General features: G+C 43.8%; 1 long non-coding RNA gene across 2 annotated transcripts in view; it reads right to left on the bottom strand.

The window, feature by feature from the left end:
• Positions 1 to 458: 458 nt before the first annotated feature.
• Positions 459 to 6,000, bottom strand: part of LOC140895593 (uncharacterized) — a 32,369-nt gene continuing 26,827 nt past the window's right edge. The window contains exons 4-5 of one of the 2 annotated variants that reach the window (XR_012154280.2): positions 2,585 to 2,702; positions 459 to 1,876 (exon numbers count right to left, since the gene is read on the bottom strand). This is a non-coding gene — a long non-coding RNA (uncharacterized LOC140895593). The remainder of the gene's footprint in view (positions 1,877 to 2,584; positions 2,703 to 6,000) is intronic. The other variant, XR_012154279.2, reaches the window with a different exon arrangement.

The following is a 6,000-nucleotide window of genomic DNA, read 5'->3' as shown; positions in this document are numbered from 1 at the left end:
TCCTGGTTCCTGCACATTTACTCAAGGCTAAATTTCCTTGGTGTCTGGCTTTTTTGCTTGCATTTGTTTTGGTGATCTGCTCCTGTTCCCGAGGATCTATCTCCTGCTAAATCACTCCAGGGATGGTAGTATTTACAGTCTGGGGATCCTTCCGATACCACATTGAGCTCCCAGATAACAAGCTCTGACCGACTACTATTAAGATCACCTAGAACCTGAACCGGAACAGGTGGTTTGTTCAGGAGGGACCAGTCTAAAACAGTGCATACATTTAAAGAAAATATAATGGATTTGATGGTGTAATCAAGACTTGAATTGCCTCACTTTAAACTCTTAAGAATTTTGGACACACAAGGTTAAATTTAGTGTGGTCAGCTCAATAGCCAGGGGAGCTGTGATCTTGCACAGAACGTGAGAAAAATAAATTGAAAATCGAATGGGACTAGTTGAAGCAGGATTGAGCTAAGAGAGGCTATGTGTTAGGTATAACAACAGAGCTGGAGTAAACAATTTGTTTTTCAAAATGTTCTCAGCATCTCAAAGCCATTTATTAATCATTTTACAAAAAGCTAGATAACAGAGAAGAAGGTGAAAATAGAGGTTTTTTGTTGCTAGAAAGCGTGGTGTCTGTGGATACCTGTGAGTGATAGGTTTCTTCCTCATTCCTTTGCCATTTAAGGTACAAACTGGAGGAAATCAAGCCTGAAGGTGAAAAATCTGTTGGGGAATTTGGTTTTTCTTCCCCCTTACTTAAGGGCACACTTCACCTTGAGTTTTGTTTTGTGCTCTTTATCTTCACCCTGGCAAAGAAATTATTATGGAAGGAAATGCCAGTTTCCTTTCTCTTCTTTGGACTTTCTCTCTGCTTTGAGATCTGAAAGCTCTTGAGAGCACTGAAGTCAATGGGAATACTTGTGCTTAAATTATGCATATGCTTAAGTGCTTTTCTATAGTGGAACATAAGCCATTCGTCCCGGAACTGAAAGCCACAGTCTGATTTGTTATCCCCATACACCTAAACATCACACCATTAAAATACCCCCCAAACACTCTTTGGGTAGGGGATCATCTTTTTATTCTATGCTTGTACAGCATCTAGCATTGTGGGGTCCTGCTCCATGACTAGGGTTCCTAGGTGTAGGTGCTATGGTAATACAACTGACAAGACATTCTCATTCAGGTTGCACTGGCTACTGTGATCATAGACTACACAAACCCAAAGTTTTGCTTTCCTTCATTTCTGAACTCAGTACTGTGATGGCAGAGCAGTGATAAGAAGGGGAAAAAATACTAAAATCTTTGAACATTTGAACTACTTCCAGTTGACTACTGTTATCCCAGTGTGACCAAATATATATTTAGCTTTGGGTCTTAATTTTAACTAGGACTGCTTTCCCCCAAGGCTGGGAGGATCGCAGCCACTGCTCCCAAAAGGAAACGTAGGGTAGTAGTGGTTGGTGATTCTCTTCAGAGGGGGACAGGGGCATCCATCTGTCACCCTGACATGGCATCCTGGGAGGTATGCTGCCTGTCAGGGGCCCGTATCTGAGATGTTACAGAGGGATTGTTGAGAATCATCCAGCCCTCTGACTACTACACCATGCTACTCATCCATGTGGGCACTAATGATACAGCGAGGTATGACCCTCAGGAGATCAGAAGTGATTTCAAGGCTCTGGGAGTAAGGGTGAGGGAGTTGGGAGCACAGGTGGTGTTCTCTTTGATCCTTCTGGTCAAGGGTAGGAGCCCAGGCAGAGACAGATGCATCCTGGCCGTGAATGCCTGGTTGCGAGGATGGTGTTGCCAGGAAGGCTTCGGCTTCCTTGACCACGGGATGCTGTTCCGGGAAGGACTGCTGAGCAGAGATGGTGTCCACCTATCAAGGAAGGGGAAGAGCATATTTGGATACAGATTGGCTAACCTTGTGATTTTAAATGTTTAGGATAAGGTTTTTATATGGTTTCCCCTCATCAATATGGACTTTGGTACTTTTCAAAATGGAGCCAAATCTCCATTTTGTCCCCAGAGGTGGGAAAATTAAGGTGCCAAAGCTGTGGTGCGAGAGCTGGTTCAGACCAGTTGAGACTGGTTTGTAACTGCCATCCCCTCAGAACTTTCCCACCACTCACTCTTTATAAGGAACTGTGCCACATCATCACGGTGCTGTCCGCTCAGGAGGCAGCTGTGTGCGGTTGGGCTTTTGCGCAGGTCTCCAGATCAAGAGCTGTGAAGGATCCTGTGATACCAACAACCCACCTGCCATCCAGAGTCCTTTGGTCCATCAGCAGCTTCAGTCCCAGCAGCTTGTCACCATCCAGCGTTCCTCCCCAGAGGCCAGTGTTTGGCCCGAGGGTAGAAGGTCCTGGTCTGGACCCACTACTCACTACCATCTAACCTGTCCATCCGATTAGCAGTAGGCTATACTGGGGATTTGTTTTGTTCTGTTGCCAAGGGAGGGGTATATTGGGTCTGAGCTTCAAGCTCCTTTGTTGCGGTCCACTGTTTGCTGTGTTTTATGTGTTTGTTTGTGGTGTTCCTCTTATACCCCCCCCTTCATGTAACCAACCCTTAATACAGTACTTACCTGTTTCAACTTAACTTTTGTCTTTCCTCTTCTTTCCTGCACCACACTTCTGAGGGAAGGTGGGACACAGGAGCTCCTTCCTCAGGTGATAGATCCTGATAAATCCAAGAATCTGTACCTGTAAAAGGGAAACAGAGGGGATTTATTTAGTTTTAATTTTTCCCTGGTTACAGTTGGCATCACAGATTATTGGTATAGAAGGGTACAGCTTGCTCAGAAAGGACAGGCAGGGGAAAAAAGGAGGAGGTGGTGCCTTAAGTATTAAAGATGTATACACTTGGACTGCGTTTGAGATGGAAATAGGAGACAGCCTTGTTGAAAGTCTCCGGGTAAGGATAAAATGGGTAAAAAACCAGGGGTGACGTCATGGTAGGGGTCTACTACAGACCACCAAACGAGGAAGAAGAGGTGGATGAGGCTTTTTTTTAAACTACTAACAAAATCGTCCAAAGCACAGGACTTGGTGGTAATGGGGGACTTCAACTACTCAGACACGTGTGGCGGGAAAAGCACAGCAGGGCACAGATTATCCATCAAGTTCTTGGGATGTATTGGAGACAATTTTTTATTTCAAAAGGTGGAGAAAGCTACTGGGGAGAGGCTGTTCTAGATTTGATTTTGACAAATAGGAAGGAACTGGTTGAGATTTTGAAAGTGGAAGGCAGCTTGGGTGAAAGTGATCATGAAATGGTAGAGTTCATGATTTTAAGGAATTGTAGGAGGGAGAATAGTAAAATAAAGACAATGGATTTCAAGAAGGCAGACTTCAGCAAACTCAGGGAGCTGGTAGGTAAGATCCCATAGGAAGCAAGTCTAAGGAGAAAATCAATTGAAGACAGGTTGGCAGTTTTTCAAAGAGACATTATTAAGGGCGCAAGAGCAAATTATCCCACTGCATAGGAAAGATAGGAAGTATGGCAAGAGACCAGCCTGGCTTAACCAGAGATCTTCAATGATCTGAAACTCAAAAAAGAGTCCTACACAAAGTGGAAACTAGGTCAAAATACAACGGATGAATATAAACAAATAACATAAGTATGTAGGAACAAAATTAGAGAGGCCAAGACACAAAACGAGATCAAACTAGCTGGAGACCTAAAGGGTAACAAGAAAACATTGTACAAATACATTAGAAGCAATAGGAAGATCAAGGAAGGGTAGGCCTGATATTCAATGAGGTGGGGTAAACAATAACAGAAAATGTGGAAATGACAGAGGTGCTTAATGAGTTTTGTTTTGGTTTTCACCAAGAAGGTTGGTGGTGATTGGACGTCTAACAAAGTGAATGCCAGTGAAAATGAGGTAGGATCAGAGTATAGAATAGGGAAAGAACAAGTTAAAAATTACTTAGACAAGTTAGATTTCTTCAAGTCACCATGGCCTGATGAAATGCATTCTAGAATACTCAAGGAGCTGACTGAGGAGTTCTCAGCCATGAGCAATTATCGTTGAAAAGTAATGGAAGACAGGAGAGATTCCACAAGACTCTTGTGGAAAAGGGCAAATATAGTTCCAATCTATAAAAAGGGAAATAAGGACAACCTGGGGAATTACAGACCAGTCATCTTAACCTCTGTACCAGGAAAGATAATGGAGCAAATAAAGTAATCAATTTGCAAACATCTGGAAGATAAGGTGATAAGTAACAGGCAGCATGGATTTGTCAAGAACAAATTGTGACAAACCAATCTGATAGCTTTCTTTGACAGGGTAACAAGCCTTGTGGATAGGAAAGTGGTAGACATGGTATATCTTGACTTTAGTAAAGCTTTCGATACTGTCTCGCATGACCTTCTCATAAACAAACTAGGGAAATGCAACCTAGATGGAGCTACTATAAGGTGGGTGCATAACTGGTTGGAAAACCATTCCCAGATAGTAGTTATCGGTGGTTCACAGTTATGCTGGAAGGGCATAACAAGGGGGATCCTGCAGAGATCAGTTCTGGGTCTGGTTCTGTTCAATATCTTCTTCAATGATTTAGATAATAGCATAGAGAGCACACTTATAAAATTTGCAGATGATAGCAAGCTGGGAGGGGTTGCAAGTAGTTTGGATTATAATACAAAATGATCTGGGCAAACTGGAGAAATGATCTGAAGTAAATAGGATGAAATTGAATAAGGACAAATGCAAAGTACTCCACTTGGGGAGGAACAATCAATTGTACACATACAAAATGGGAAATGATTGTCTAGGAAGCAGTAATGCAGAAAGGGATCTGGGGGTTCACAGCGGACCAAAGCTAAACATGAGTCAAATGAATTTATTAGTCTCTAAGGTGCCACAAGTACTCCTTTTCTTTAAGTGTAACACTGTTGCAAAAAAGGTGAACATCATTCTGAGATGTATTAGCAGGAGTGTTGTAAGCAAGACCCGAGAAGTAATTCTTCTGCTCTACTCTGCGCTAATTAGGCCTCAGCTGGAGTATTGTGTCCAGCTGTGGGCACCACATTTCAGGAAAGATGTGGACAAATCTGAGAAAGTCAAGAGAAAAGCAACAAAAATGATTAAAGGTTTAGAAAACATGACCTGTGAAGGAAGATTAAAAAATTGGGTTTTATTTACTCTGGAAAAGAGAAGACTGACAGGGGACATGACAAGTTTTCAAGTACATAAAAGGTTGTTACAAGGAGGAAGGAGAAAAATTGTAGTCCTTAACCTCTGAGGAGAGGACTAGAAGCTATGGGCTTAACTTGCAGCAAGGGAGGTTTAGGTTGGACATTGGGAAAAACTTCCTAACTGTCAGGGTGGTTAAGCACTGGAAGAAATTACCTAGGGAGGTTGTGGAATCTCCCTCATTAGAGATTTTTAAGAGCATGTTAGAGAAACACCTGTGAGGGATGGTCTAGATAATACTTAGTCCTCCATGAGTGCAGGGGATTGGACTAGATGACCTCTCAAGGTCCCTTCCAGTCCTATGATTCTACGAACCCTAAGAGCTCTATTGACAACAAAGGAATTCCTCCTGCTTACATCACAGTTGAATTTTGACCCAAATTTCTCTCTTAGCACTCGGAACTTCTGTGATGGGGCTCAATCACCACCATGGCACCTCCTGCTGACCTTTCTGGGAATTAGCTCTGGTTTGCCAGTGCACCTTCATCTCGTGGCATATCGCCACCATCACTTCTGTCATCAGCACCAATGTCGCTCTGAGGACCATGGTGTCGTCTTCTGGACACAGCCTTCCAGCTGTGCCCCATGCGATTCTCTGCCTCCCCCTTCCAGGGGGCTGGCAGTCCTCTGTCCAGCCACTTGCCTCAGTGGCAGGTTGCCGTCCAGGGTCTAGCCACCTATATCAGTGGCAAACTGTAGCCCACACTCTAGCCACTTCCCTCAGTGGCGGGTGGGGGGACACAGACCCGGGCCCGCCCACTACTCCTGGTCCCGGCCCAGGGACCCTCTAGCCAGCA

The sequence above is a fragment of the Lepidochelys kempii genome, chromosome 11 (genome assembly GCF_965140285.1).
Source record: "Lepidochelys kempii isolate rLepKem1 chromosome 11, rLepKem1.hap1, whole genome shotgun sequence".
Classification (NCBI taxonomy): Eukaryota; Metazoa; Chordata; order Testudines; family Cheloniidae; genus Lepidochelys; species Lepidochelys kempii.
Note: the sequence above shows the minus strand (reverse complement) of the source record. Positions and strands in the feature narration are given on the sequence as shown.